The sequence below is a fragment of the Tenrec ecaudatus genome, chromosome 8 (assembly GCF_050624435.1).
Source record: "Tenrec ecaudatus isolate mTenEca1 chromosome 8, mTenEca1.hap1, whole genome shotgun sequence".
NCBI classification, from domain to species: Eukaryota; Metazoa; Chordata; class Mammalia; order Afrosoricida; family Tenrecidae; genus Tenrec; species Tenrec ecaudatus.
The window spans coordinates 120,496,414-120,512,545 of record NC_134537.1 but is presented as its reverse complement, the minus strand read 5'-3'; the positions used below and the strand labels follow the sequence as shown (position 1 = coordinate 120,512,545).

Genomic DNA, 16,132 nt, shown 5'->3' with positions numbered 1-16,132 from the left:
TGGAGCCCTGTCTCATGCTAGTGCTTCTTTGGCTAGCCGGAGGTTCAGTACGGCCATACAGTTTACTGGGTTGCTTTCTGGAAAGAATATGGAAAGTTAAAGATTTGATTCTTTTCTTTGGTTGTTGTTTTTGGTTATCCCTGTTTGAAATGGCAAAAAGTGAATGTTGTTAGCATATATTTTGAGCTCAGGGAGAGAAATCGCCATTGGAATTTCTCAGAGACCATGCTGCTTAGTGAAAATGGCTGACAGAAGGTCAAAATGGCTGACAGAAGGTCAAAATGGCTGACAGAAAGCCTGGGACTGGCTTGATTCATCCAGAGGCCTAAAGGCATATTTAGTATCAATAGAATAGTTTAGATAAGGATTAAAGTAAGTTAGACAAGGATTGAACTTGACTGTTTTAAGAATTGCGTTTAGGCTCTGATTCTACTTTGTTTATACTGTTTTTTCTTCTGCTTATTTTTGATACAATGATTGATATAAATGATTATTGGAAAGTATGAAAATAGAAAACTTGTTCCTTGTGGGGGCTGGTATGCAGTGGCTGCAAACAGCAAGCCCCCTCTGTTGTATACGCAGCCTGTTGTTAGGTATGGGTTGCCCTAAGGGACCTTGGAGACAACACTTTGCTGCTTTTTGATGGCTCTGGCCTGGCTAATTTCTGCTCTCCCTAAACTAGGCTCCAAACTGGGATGCAAGGTATTTGGGGAAGCTTCAAGGCATAGTGGCTAGACTCCAAATTGGCCAGGTCATCATGTCCATCCACACCAAGCTTCAAATCAAAGTCAAGGAGCATGTGACTGAGGCCTTGCTCAGGGCCAAGTTCAAGTTCCCTAGGTGCCAGAAGATCCACATCTCCAAGAAACAGGGCGTCACCAGGTTTCATGTGGATAAGTTTGAGGACATGGTGGCTATGAAGCACCTCATTCTGGTTAACTGTGGTGTCAAAAACATCCCTAACTGTGGACCCCAGAGAAGTGTGGGCCTTGCATTCATAAAGGCCTTGGTAGCTCTGTGCACTGCCCCACTTGTACCCACCAAATAAAAATTGAACTTCCTAAGAAAAAACGAAATAGAGAACTTGTAAACCCACTTGTTTTCAGTCATTAAAATTAGGTTGTTAGATGGGTTTAGAACATGCCTGCAAAGAAGACTGAAAAGGTAAGCCCTACCCAATATTCTGAGTGCTCAGGGCATTTGAAGGTGAAGATACTTGCCTAGAGGGCTGTTTGTTGAAAGATTGAAAGGAAAAAATGGAACTCTGGATTTTTTAAATTTTGTAGTAGTGGTTTTTATGCTTAAGGCTGGAAAATCTAGAGCCATGAAGAAACTCTCCTCTCTAGAACTGAACATTAAAGGGAGTCCATGGGCAGGCTGAAATGCTTTCTAGATAACCACCTGGATCCACTTGTTAGTGGAAGTGAGAGAAACACAGCAATAAAGAGAGAGTTTGAGTCTGGCTGCTGACACATGTGTACCTGGTTCACAGGCATTAGAGAAGAAAATGAGGGACTAGGTCTGAAGTTCATGACCTAGCACAAGGGGTCTAGGGTTTTTGAGAATTTGTGATGGGGCTGATGTTCTAAAGGCAAGGCAACCAATGGGCATCCTGCTGAGGCTAAGTGAGTCAGCCCACATTGAGTTGACCAGAACCCAACCAGATGAAGAGAATATTTTTGAGCCTGTGAATTGGTACAAATGGCTGCTTACTTTATGGATGACCTGTCCTGATTTGATTTTGCTTATGGATACGATTCACAAGATTCCAACTTAGATTGGAGATTCTTTACATCAAAGAATTTGATTGTGTCCTCAGAGCACTGGGTTGATGTAAGTGGCCGTATAGCAATTGGATACCCAAAATAGGGTGGTTAAAGGCATGAAGTGGCTGGCTTACAAACTTTGATAATTGGGAGAATATATTAGTAGGACTATATTTATAGGATTATGGTGTAGGTATTCACTTTACTGCAATTGTTAATCATAGAATATTGTTTTGTTTACTTATAGAATATTATGTTTAAATGAGGATGGCATATATTGAATTATATGCTTTTTAGTTTTATCCTATTACATATAGATATTGGGTAGTTACATAGTCTGGTGTCAACTTGCAAAGGGCTGGAGTCTAGCCTGTCAATCAGGTCACAGCTTGAAGACCTCGTTTGGAGGCCACAGAGATAAATAGCTCACTGGAGGCCAGATATAGACAGACACTCTGCTTTCCTTCCTGCTGACAAGCCACATAGAGACCCCAGATGGAGCCAGAGCCCTGTGGCTGGAGGAGCCACATGGTGACCCGCACCAGCACTGACATGCTTCCACTACCACTGAATTCACAAGATTTTTCACCTACTATCCTGTGGTCTTCCTGAATTCAGCATCATTGCATGGCTGTGTGAGTCTAAAGAGGAAATGATGGACTAGTATTGACATATGGGATAATATTGGACTTATGGACTTTATCGGGATTGGACTAGGATTTTTTTTCTTCTTGTTGTTTTTTAATTAAATAATTTTATTGGGGGCTCTTACATCTCTTATCACAATCTATACAATCATCCATTGTATCAAGCACATTTGTACATATGCTGTCATCATTTTCAAAGCATTTTCTTTTCACTTGAGCGCCCTTCATATCAGCTCTTCATTTTCCCTCTTCCTTCCCTGCTCGCCCTCCCTCATGAACCTTTGATAAGCTATAGATTATTATTTTCATATCTTACATTATCCTCTGTTGCCCTTCACCCACTTTTCTGTTGTTCATCCCCCTGGGAGAGGGCTATATGTTGATCCTTGTGTTCATTTCCCCCTTCCTCCCCCCACCTTCCCCTTATCTTGCTGGTATTTTGCTCTATTTTCATTGTTGGCCCTGAGGGGTTATCTATCCTGAATTCCCTGTGTTGCTAGCTCTTTTCTGTAGGAGTGTGCATGCTCTAGTCTGATCAGATTTGTAAGGTAGACTTGAAGTCATGATACTGGGGGGAAGGATGTACCAAATAAATAAAGGAAATGTGCTGGAAAAACTCGGCTTATACATGAGTACATATGGTAAGTACAAAGATCTATTCCCCTCTTGTTATATATAAATATATTTACATGTGTACATGCCTGTATTTAGACCTCTATAAATGTCCTTTCTCTTCTGGATCTTTCCTCTATTTCTTTTTACTTTCCTCTTGTCCCACCATTATGTTCAGTCCTCATTTGGGTTTAGTAATTACTCGCTGCTACATTGCCCTTGATGAAGCCCCACTAGGCATCCTACACCCTTCTCCACATTGCTTTTAGTTCACTTGTTGCTCCCTTGTCTCTGGGTTGGTTTCCCCCCACCTCCCTTTCTCTTACCTCCCCTTCTGGGATGTTTCCTTAATGTACAATTGCTCTTTGATATAAAATTCTCTCATACACATGAGTGTCTATGAATTTGTTTCTCTAGTCAACCCAGACTAACAAAGATATGATTTTATTATTGTTTTATTAAAAATTATGTATGGCTAAGAATTGTGTAAGAGTGTTGTTGACAAGGGGTGGTCTGTGGCAGTTACATAATCTGTCAACTTGCAAAGGGGTTGAGTCTAGCCTGTCAATGAGTCGCAGCATGATAACCTCATTTGGAGGTGCGGCAGATATAAAAATAGCTCACTGGAGCCCAGACCCACATTCTCTACTTTGTCTTCCTGCTGACAAGACACGTGGAGCTATACTCGAGTCCTGGAGCTGGAGGAGCCACGTGGAGACCCACTCCAGCACTGAGATGCTTCTACCACCACTGGATCCACAAGACCTTCCACTCGCTGGCCTGTAATCTTCCTGCACTGGGCATCATAGCATGTGTTGCATGAGTCTAAAGAGGAGTTTGTGGGCTAGTATTGATATATGGGGTAATACCGGGCTTATGGACGTGATCTGGACTGGCCTGGAATGTTTTCTTAATGTACAATTATTCTTTATATAAGGCTCTTTCTTTTATACATATGAGTGTCTCTGGATTTGTTTCTCTAGTCAACCCAGACTAACACACATACTGACTGAAAAATTGGGATCAAAACAATTTTGAGGGTGCTGTTGTTTTATATAAAGTCTCTATGAGTTTAAAGACTAAGGTGCACCTCACCCAAGCCATACTATTTTCTATCATCTCATATGCATGTGAAAGTTGGACATTGAATAAGGAAGACTGAAGAACTCATGTGTTCGAATTATGGTACTGGTGAAAAATACTGAAAGTTCCATGGATGGCCAAATGAACAAATATATAAAATGGGGAGCAGATACCAGGGGCTTAAGTGGGAAGAGAATGCTTTGAAAATGACGATGGCAGCATATGTGCAAATGTGCATGACACACTGGATGAATGTATGGATTGTGATAAGAGATATAAGAGCCCACAATAAAGGTTTTTAATTTTTTTTAAAAAAAAGAGCAAACAAATATATTTGGGAATAAGTACAGCCAGGATGCTCTTTGAAGAGAATGGTGAAATTTCATCTCTTGTACTTTGAACAAGCCATCAGGAGAGGCCACTCCCTGGAGAAGGACATCATGCATGGTAGAGGAGAAGGGCAGTGAAAAGGAGGAAAGCCTTGGATGAGATATATTGATAAAAACAGCTGCAAAATTTTGCTCAAAGATAACAATTGTGAAAAGATGCTGGACTGGGCAGTGTTCCCTTTTATTGTGCTTAGTTAGGGTCCCTGAGTCAGCACTGATTTGAGGACACCTGACAACAACATTTGCGTATAAAAGGCACTTTTAACAATGAGATTGAATACTGGTAACTGAAAGGAAATTGGAGAAAAGAGAGAATACATTTTCTTATCTCTGCAAAGCAAAGATGTTCCAAGATTCATATAAAGTAATTATGTCTATGTACTTTAAGGAGAACTGTTTGACTTGGTTGTCATGATAAGTTTAAGTTGAGTTGTAACAATTGCATAAAGTTGTTTATATTGAATGATTGGATATCACTATGATCCATTTCTATTTTATTTATTTATTTGAATCATAGATTAGGATGTTTACTTGATTTGATCAGAAGCATCATTATGATTTTATTGGTATTTTTAACAAATGACTGAATAATGTTACCAGTGTCACTGAAAATATGTTAAAATATAGTGGAATTCCCAAATAAAATAATTTAAAAAAAGAGTTATATAAGCCCCCAATAAAATGATTTAAAAAAATAATAATAAAAATATAGTGGAATTATTGCCAAGAACAAAGGTCTAGCATTATCATTCACCATTTGAGCCAAAGACAGACACCAGGTTGATTTGAAAAACCAAATTTATTCTATAAGCTCAAGACAAAATGAAAAAGTGGGTTTGCCACCTCCAAACTGCTTCAAAAAGTCAGTGAACATCCACAAGGAAGAGACATGCCAGTCAGTGTGCAGCATAGTACTAACAAATCATACAAACTTCCTTTAGTTCTTTAGTGCTTCCTCCCCCCTACTGTCATGACCCCAATTCTACCTTACAAATCCAGCTAGACCAGAGCATGTACACTGGTACAGATAAGCGATCTCAACACAGGGCATCCAGGACAGATAAACCTATCAGGGACAATAATGAGAATAGCAATACTAGAGGGGAAAGGAAAAGGATGGGGGAGGAAAAGGGGGAACCAATCACAATGGTCAACATATAACGCCTTTTAGGGGGATAAGCAACAAAAAAGTGGATGAAGCAAAGACGGGGGTTGGTGTAAGACATGGTGTAAGACAAGGGCTCACTTACAAAGAAAATGTTTTAAAAATGATGATGGCAACATATGTACAAATGTGGGTGACACGATGTATGTATGCATAAACTGTGATAAGAGCTATAAGAGCCCCCAATAAAATGATTTTTTTTAATTCAATGAAGATTTAGCAAGTTATACCCTGAACTGTGTGTGTCAAAAAGCACATTTTCAATGATCACAGGAAATGACTAGAAATACATCCATTTTTCTAAGGGTTACCAGACTGACAGCCCACAAAGCACCATGCTCTCTTGGTTATCCAAATGGGGGATGATTTGTACCTGGATACCTATCTTAATTGCCTGTTTAGTGCCTTACCAAATATCCATCATGATAAGACTTAAGAGAAGTTTTTACTGCAAGGGAAAATAAGTTAACCATTTATTTTACTTCTAACAAACTAAATCTTAAATTATGCTATAATTCTAGTATTTTTATTAAAGTAAGCTAACTTTTTCACCCCATCTATCAGAATGGGAAGTGTTTTGCGATATAAATTTTAACCAAAAATACAAAACTATATATATTTAAGTAACTTCCAATTCTAGTGAAAAATAAATAAATAATGTGAAGTAAATGTTTTCCTTTTCTAAAACACAAGTCTAAAATCTATAGATTGCTAATAATATTTTTTTCAAAATAAAAATAATAATTTAGAGATGAAAGAATATTCAGGGATTTACACAGAGCGACGAAAGAAAATGGCATCCAGGTAGATTAACTCACCCAGAGCTCCTGCTGCCAGACCAGAAAACTGCTTTCTGCTCTGGGAAAGAGCTAGTTTCAGAAACCCACTGGGGCAGGTCTCAATGGCAGGGAGTTTTGTTGGGTTTTTGTTCTAGTTGTTTTTAAATATATTTTGCTGTAGATTTTGCAATTTAACAATAATATATCTTGGGCATTTTTCCAAATCATAAATTCTTCTCTTGTGGTTTATATTTAACATATCCTGAAATTTTCCAAGTTTGCTTTTAAAAACATGTTGGTTTTATTATACTTTTATATTTATGTTGATATATTTGCTATCTCGTATATTTTCAGAATTTGTATGAGATCTTGTTACCAAAATGGTTCTTTCTCTCTCTAGAAGAACTGAAAGAGTCTAGATGTTCTCTCTCCCTCTAGATGTCCCATTGCCCCCCTTCTCGTCTTCCTTCTCCTCTCCCTTTCTCTTTCCCTCCTTCTCTCTCGCTCCTTCACACATGCGTGCACACACACACACACACACACACTAATGTTCCCTAGGATACATCCCATCTTCCTTTGTACTATAGCTACTATAGTATATAATACAGCTCTCTAAAGTGAACCAGACACAGATATAAACATAGATATGTCAATGGGTTTAGAGTTCATACTTAATTCTATCCCCAGTCTAAGAACAATTAGTTCTTATAATGTGGCCCTGCATGATGCTCACCCTCATAAAGAGCTGGCGGACGATATGAAGGTGATATCCAAGTGTAGTGAAAGCCTAGCTAGATAAAAAAAAAAAAAAAAAAAAAAGAAAGCCTAGCTGGTGCTTGGCTATCCACAACTCAGTCCATATGGAAGAAACACACCAGTCTGTATGAGCCAAGGATTGTAAATAATAAAATAAAATCTGAAGGAGAAAAGGGTATCAAAGCTTGAGTGGGGAACCCCGGATATTGCAGAAGGTTGTGGATAACAGCAGAAGCCCCAGATGCATTTGCAGTGTCCCCACGTGGATTAAGCCTTTGGTGGATCCCTGTGAACATAGTCAGGGGTGGGAGTAGACTTGGTATCAGTCAGAGAGCATTGTAATACCTATTATGGCAGATACGACCATCATTTGACCCAAGCCATGGTATTTTCAATTCCCTCATATGCATATGAAGATCCATGCATTTGAATTGTGGTGCTGGCATAGAATATTGTTAAGTATCAGGGACTGTCAAAAGGACAAACAATTCCATCTTGGAAGATGCATGCTCAGAATGATTCTTAGAGGCAAGGATGGAGAGAACTAGTCTTACATACTTCAGAGATGTTGTCAGAAGGGACCAGTCCTTGAAGAAAACATCATGTTTTCTAAAATAGAGGGGTAACAAAAATGAGGAAGCGCCCAAAGAGATGGATCGACATAGTCACGGCAACAATGGGCTCAACAGTTCTGAGGATGGCCCAGGACTGAGGGTATGGCCTCCTGCTGTGCACAGGCAGCGATGGTTGGAATGGACTCAATGGCCCCTAACAACAGCAGCCTCATTTGGTCTCCCTTTTGATCCAAGCTCAAGTTGTTTCCCTTATCAATAGTTTCCGCTTCCTTTTTGCTTGAGGTTTTTCTGTTTTGTCTAGTCATTGTGCTAGCTTCTGTTAGAGCTACACAGACAGGAATTGGATTGCTAAATTCTTAGGGGCGTGGCAAGGAAGGATGGGGGAAATGGGGAGCTAACAATAATGAGCACATGAAGAAAGTGTTCTGAAGTTGATTGGGATAATGATTGCCCAAATCTTAATATAATTGAACAATTAAATTGTATGATATGTGAAGTATAGGACCATAAAATCAGTTTTGAAAACATAAGAGTAATAAAGAAAGGTTTTCTTTATTTTGTTAAAAGGTCCTCAAAAAACATGTAAAATTGGAATAATGACAATCTATTCATCAACTCTTTCATATACCAGTTTTAGAGTGGCTCTTTTTGAGCCTCTTCTATGCTATATGAATATCTCGTACCTTTTGATTTAGTTTACTATCTATACCTCATTACACACTTGAATAGATACTGACTCTTGCACAAACAACCATATGGTGAGGTTTGAAACCTGGTACAAGCGATAAAGGCAAGTAATTACTATCCCCTTTTAACATTTTGTCTCCTTGCCATTTAAAACCTTTTAATAGAAGTACTGATAACCTGTTTGATTAAATGACTAAATTCTCCCTCCTTCTGATACAGTTTTATGGCCTGGATTGCAACAAACATTTAGGTTTAAAAAGTTGTTTTTGTAATCTTATCTAAAACCTGAAGATAGTTCATCATACCTGAAAAAAAGTGAACTCATACAAAATGAAAAATATGAAATATTTCAGTAGATAAAGTGAGCACTTTATCTTGTTAAATATACTCTGCTCACAAGCAGATATGCTAAAATAAAATGTGTTCTGTTAAAAATATGGCCAAAGATGCCACAATAATGTTTTTTCTCTTAAAAATTATGTTACAACATGTTTAAATTATCATCTTTAATAATCATTTTGTAACACTACTTAATTGATAGCAGAGCTTCAAATTAGACTGGAAATTGTATGAAATGTGGAGACAGACTGTCTGTGTCACAAACCTGATTCTAACACTGATTAGCTATATGATTTGGGGGGGAAATCATTTTCCCAACTGCATGCCCCTTTGCACGTGGTACTGAAATACTCAAAGGAGTCACATAAAAGATGGCGCTCAAAGAATAGAAGTGACTTGGATTAATGAAAAGCTGGCCGACTACTATGGGCTGTTCTCCTCCTAACCCAGTCCTTGAAGTGCTCTACAGACCAGAGTGAGGGAGGTGCATCTATCGAAGTTCTGTAACAATTATGGAAAACTCTGGAACAACAGAAGTTGTCTCTGCCTTGGTAATTGGCAGTGCCAAGTGGAGGAGAGTTGGCATCAACATCAAAAGAGGGAAAGATGCCTCCATTGCCAGTACAGAACAAGAAAACGGCAACACGCTGGATGTTGGTTAAGCGCTGCGACACTGGGACCGGACTCCTAACCGACTATGATAGGAAGAGGTTAGAGAAGTTGGATGATGGCTGTCATCCTATCTTCTCAATTCTCAGAATTACCTCTTCTGTTTTCCACTACCCCTTCATATCCTGAGGGCTGGAGAGTGCAAGCAGTCACTTCTCTTTCAAAACATAGAAGCTATTAGAAAAAGAATAAGTAAATAAAAAAGCTAAACTAGTGCATCTCACCTGTGCATCTCACCTTCGGTCTTACATGCGACTTGAGTTCCAGGTTGATGGGAATGATCAGAAAGAACATGTGTGAGGGAACGGGATATAAATGTACTGGTAGGAAATTTAATATATTAGCCTGCAAGTAACAGACAAATATTGGTGATATGTAATGTTTGTTTAAAATACATATACACAGACACTCCTTTGTACTGATATTGTGAATATGTTACAGCATAAGCATAAAAAAACCCTGGAAAGTATATTCCAAACCCTACAGAACACACATCTCTTCTGCCCCCAGGGTGTTGCAGTGAGTTAGAAAGGAATCTAAAGAAACTAACAAACGCAATATACATTCATAACCTTAGGTAAGAAGGCACAGCACACTTACATGTTTTTTTTTAAAAAAAACTTTTTAATCTGTCATGTTCTAGGGTACAATATAAAATATAATTTCAAGAAAACATTACAAAGTCTTAAAGGGACAGACAATGCAAAGACACAGGCACATCATCCGGAAGAGGGGGTCATTAGCATGCAGTCGGAACGGCCTCCAAGGATTGGTTGAGAGAGAGAGCTTTAAAAAGGAGATGGGACATCTAAGGAAACTGTCACAAAAGCATGACTCGTGGCAGATCAATACATCACAGTTAGAGGTGAGACGACAGAAGCCAGAACAGGATTCTGATTGGGATATGCACACTGTTCGAAGGCCTTCCAAGATCGGTCCAGACCTGCCAACCAAGGCAATCAATGCATGATTGATGGGGTATGATTCTTGACTGTGTGACTCCAGTACTATCCCTAGTACAGTGACCTCCATCAAGGACACACCCAGGGAAGCCACTAAGAGAGGTTTGGTCTTCCAAGGTTGACTGAAGAAGGGCAGAGGCAATCCACTTTCCAAGGCATTCTGCCTGAGGACATCAGTAGTTACATCCTTGCTTAATGCACAATGGAGGCTCACTCTATGGGAGGACTCTGCCAGTGGGTTTGGGCCTCTTACTCTCATCTGCTTCTGCAAACTGAGGTTCCCCAAATTTAAGCTCCAGTGAAACTAAAGATGACTAGACATTTTTAAAAGAATGAAATGTAGAAATGACATTAAAAAATATTATCAAGATGCAATTCACATGCCAAGTAATTCACCATTTCAAAGTGCACAATTCACTGGTTTTTAGTGTGCTCACAAAGTCGTACAAACATCACTCTGATCAACTTTCAAACATTTTCATCACTCTGAAAAACAAAGCATCACCTTCTACTCTTTGGCAACTGCACCCTATCTCCCTTTTTGATCACCCGCCCCCGCCGTCCTGTTGTTTGGTGCCACTGAGTTGTTTCCAATTCATAGAGAACGCTGTACAACAGAAGAATGCACTGCTCAGTCCTTCACCAGCCTAACAGCTGATGTTAGGGTTGAGCCACTCTGTTGCAGCCACTCTGTCAACTCGCTGCTCCGCCGCTTTACCAAGCATGATATCCTTCTCCATGACTGGACTCTCCTGATCACATGTACAAAGTAATCCCACCTCCCACGAGAATCTGGCTGTGTGTCCCCCAAAGCAGATTGCTTATTGTTCTGCTGGCAGTCCATGAAACATTTAATATTCTTTGACAGCACCAGAATTCAAATTCATCGGGTCTTCTGCATCTTTCTCATTCATTGTCTAACTTTAACATGTATTTGTTAAGTTGGACACAACTTAGACGCAGTCACCTTATTTCAAAAGGTAATAGCTTTGAGCTTGCGCACTTGAAAGAGGTCTAGTGCCACCGTTTTGACCAAAGCAACGTATCATCTGATTTCTTGAGTGCTGCTTCCATGAATGGTAGTTGCAGCTTCTAATCCCGAGGTCAGGGATTTGGAACCACCAGCTGCTTCCAGAAAGATGAGGCTGTCCACTCCTGTGAAGATTTCCAGGCTTGGAAACCCACACAGGCAGCTCTCCCCTGTCCTACAGGGTTGCTTCAAGTCAGAATCAACTTTGGTTTTGACAACTTTAATCCTTTCTCAGTTTATCATGATTTTGTCTGTTGGTCCAGTTGTGGGGATTTTTATTGTCCTTACAGTCAATTATAATTCATACTGAAGGCTGCAGTCTTTGATCTTTTTCTGTAAACTCTTCAAGTCCCCTTGGCTTTCCGCAAACAAGGTGTGTCACCTACATGTCGTAGGTTGGACTGACATTCCCTCCGATCCTCAGGCCCCTTTCTTCTTCCTGTAGTCCAGCTTCTCGGGTCCTAGGTGACCAGTAGCCTGCTTTCTTTCTCTAAATATTCTGGAAATTTCATATAAATAAAATCATATCTTTTGCTGCTTCGGCGGCTTGTTTCTTTCACTTTGAAGAATGTTTTCAAGGCTCATCCATGGTGTAGTATGTATCAGTACTTCATTACTTTTTATGGCTCAATATTTTTTCACTATGTGAATGTACCACATTTTAGTTATCCATTAATTTGTATTTTTTCCTCTTTGGGGCTGTTATGAATGATGCTGCTATGAATATTCATATGAAAGTTTTTGTGTGGACATGCATATTCTGGATTGTTGTTACATTTTCGTTTTTGTTTCTCATTTTTGTATCCAATACAGGCCTTTTTGTACTGTATAAATGAGCAAATGACTGAAATTGAAGTGATCTATTTTCAGCATTCAAGTACACATCATTTATGTTAATGGATAGTCTTCAATAGATACCAAAATCTATGATGTGATGGTAAAGTTTTCCTCTTAAATGGTTTGTGTGTGATGGTCACACTTCTACACACACAATCAAATATCATTCCTTGAACAGTTCAGGTATTTATATGTATTTCCAAAAGCCTCCATAAGGGCAAACAATAAAACAAATGGTAGAGGATGTTTCTCGCTGCCACTGGCAAGCAGCAGAAGGAGGCCTATTTATGTTGTATGAACAGGATATTCTTACCACTTGTGTCATTCTTGGGAAAGTACAGGCCATGGTGTCAGGCGGGATTGCTATTGTTTTGCTCTTTTCCTTGTTGTCATCAATGGGTCTGAGAGCCGCTTTACTCATTCAATGTATAGTCTTCTAGACGTAAAGATGGCAACGTTATGTTCTTTATTTACTGTGAAGTTTATTTTTCTGCTGCCTTCCTCTTCTTTTTCTCTTCCTTTGAGACATCTTGATGCAACGCTACACTGTTTCCTTGTCTGGGGTTGACATAAGCTGGGATGCATTCATCAGTATCAGCAGAAAGATTATTGATCTTGACATTGTCTTCAGAGTTAGAGCATACAGTGATCCAAAGGTGTCCTTTGATAAGGGCTGCATGTCTTAACAGACTACATAATCACAGATATTTTTGACAGCCACACTCTTGTAGGATACTTTATGATTTCCTTGAACTGTCCTTTTTTAAACGTAAGTGATTTATTTATCAACTTCACTTTTGTAAGGTCTTACTGGCAAAGGCACTTTACACTTCTTTTGTGAAGTTTCCCATGGAAACAAAATGTCTTTGCTATTGGAATGAGAGGCACTGTGTATCCAATAGCCTATCTCCAGCTTAACTGACATAATTAGATTTCTCACAGGCAATGGTATTGAATTTATTCCTGCATTAAGATAGTTCTTATCATTATTATTTGGAATTATTCTAATAAAAACTTAGATATAACTTTTACAATTAATTACATTCTATTTCTTGAATTATATTTTGTTCAAGCCAATTCAGCATAATTATTCATTTTATCTACTCTTCCATCTTCTCTATAGTTGACTTTTTTCCTCTCAGGATTTCATGTTCTTTTTCTCACCCATGTGTTGGGGAATCTACGTGGTCCATTAATTTTTCTAAATTTAATTCACTCTGGAATATCTGAGCTTTCAATCTGCCAGCTCTGTTTGTGTGTGTCCTTTTTCAGCCCTCTCATACTTATCAAAAATTGAGCCAGTCCGTCTTCCCTCTCCCAATCTCAAAGTTCAGATGAGAATAAACTCACTGCCATCAAGTAGAGTCCAATTCATTAAAGTGCTATAAGACGGTGAAAATGCCCCTGTGGCTTTCCAAGACTGCACATCTCTACAAGATTAGAAAACATCATATTTACATTCAGAAAGGCTCATGGTTTTAAGCTGCTGGCTGACCTTTTCGTTATCAGCCCAACTCATAACCGAAGACTTCTTCCGATGAGAGTAGGCCTAGCCACATGCTCTTTTATTAATCTCACGAAGTTTTGTTGCATCTCCTGTAGCACTGTCAAAAAACAAAAAACATCTTTTTTTTTTTTAAATTTCTGGGCTATACGTCAAGATTTTCTGAACACCTTTCAATAGTAAATAGAAACTGTATGTTCTTACCTCTTTTCTATCTTTCCTTATTTCCCTACTTCTTGTCTTACTTCTCCTTTCCTTGACTTGGTTATAATATCTGAAAGTGATATTTCTAATTTACTCTTAAAGTATGGAACAAGAGATACAAAATAAGAGTAAGAGGGGGAAAGTTGCTGTTGATATTATCTTGACTCATGGAGATTCCTTGTATATAAGAGCAGAACACTGCCCCATAGGGTTTTTTAATGATAAGTTTACATAAATAGATCTCCAGGATTTGCTTCTGAGATTCCTCTAGGGAGTTCTGAACCTCAAACATTTCCATTAGCAAATGAGGATGTTAACTGTTTGCACCATCCAGGAAAACACTCATGGAATAGGAAAACATATTTTCCTCATCTTCCATTTCCAAGGAGTAGTGCAGTGAATTACTTAATATGGTCCTTGTAGACAAAAACTTTGTAATTTACATCACTTATCTGGGTAGGGCTATACAAATGAGCTACTGGTAGTTCATCAAAGGTATCGGATAACTTGTTAATAATGAAAAGAAAAGATGCAAGGTACTCGGTGTGGAACCCTGCAAATAAGGTGTATTCGACCCTAATGAGGGACTTGTCATTTTGCCGAGGACCGAGGAGATATAACACCAAGAAGGGCTCAAACACCAAGAAAAGACATGCGCAGAGCACAACCTTCAGACCCAAGGTCTCAGCACTGTGAACATCTGAGACATAGGAGTCAAATAGAAACAATAGCACCAGAGGCAATAGAAATGAGGCCACAAATGACAGCAAGGTAGGCTTCTGAGGTCACAGAGTGAGGAATCTAGCACTTTCAAGCAGGGAATTGCTGGCTGATGCTGCCGTGCACTTGCTCAAGGGGGGCTGGTTGAGCCATGAAGGGAGGGAGCAGAGTGCTTGCAGGCCAAGGTTTTCTGGTGAATTGGGTACCTGTGGTCACTTATTGGTGGCGTGGAAGACTTTGTAACACACATCCTAACAGGGTTGAAGCCAAAGTGGCTAAAAACAAATAAACAAACAAAAACAGTAGGACCTAGCACTGGTGCGACAGGATCAGAAAACCAGAGAGGTCTGCTGTGGGCACAACTGACAAGAGGCTCTCATGACCAAAGAACTGTCTCATGAGTCGTGTTTGATTTTAAATTATAACTCGTTACTTCGCTGATTGCTCTCATAATGGTGAGTATTGCTATGAGTTCTATTTGGCCATGGCCACAGATTATCGATCAAAGCAAAGAAATACAGAATGCCAAAGGAAAGACTTCAGGTATATCAAAATTAATAACAAGGCTGAAAAGAGGAGATATGCCTGACTTCTGCTTCACAGATATCAGCCTTGGGCTGATGCTGACGGCGATTCTTCTCTCCCCAAAGTGAAGTGAGAGGAGAGCCAATGCCTCTGTCTTGCCTAACATACCAGGGACATTTTCTTACACATTTTATAACAATCTTTTAGGAATCCCCCATTCTTTCAGTCAATTGGCTATTTTGGCTTTTTCCAAAGTGCATCACTGGACATGACAAAAGACTTGACCAACTCCTTATATGCATCCACCATTAGAATCATCACTCATAAGAAAGTGAAGTCATTTATTCCTTCTTACTCTGAGTCGTGATCACTTGTCTGCCAATGTGTCACATGGGGGCATATTTTGTGTTGCTGTGATATTGGAAGCCATACCCCTGATATTTCAAATAACAATGGACCCACCTATGATAGGTAGGTTTCAGTGGATCTCCCAGAATAAAATATATTTGGATTGAGAAAGAGGATGTCACTTCTGAAAATTTAACCACTGGAAATCTTTTGAAGAAGAGTGAAACATTGTCTGATAAGTTGCTGAGGCTGAAAGGTACTGAAAGCATACCAGGGGAAGAGCTGCCTCCCACAGTAGAGTTTGCCTTAAGGATGTGGATGGAAGAAGTTTGGGGCTCCTCATCTGCTATTGCAAACTCAACGAGGGAAGAAGCAGCTGAAAACATCAGGAATAACTGGGACTTGCAAAGGACAAAGTATGATTCTAGGAAAACGGGAACGCTTCAAAACTGAAATAGAATGCATAAAAGATGGATAGCTTAGGCAGTAGTGAACTGAAATAAACTATTATTGAACATTTTGAATTAAATAATCA

At 39.2% G+C, this 16,132-nt stretch overlaps 1 pseudogene; it reads left to right on the top strand.

Moving 5' to 3' along the window:
* The first annotated feature begins 502 nt into the window (after window positions 1–502).
* On the top strand, window positions 503–627 carry LOC142455795 (small nucleolar RNA SNORA70; annotated as a pseudogene).
* Window positions 628–16,132: the final 15,505 nt, after the last annotated feature.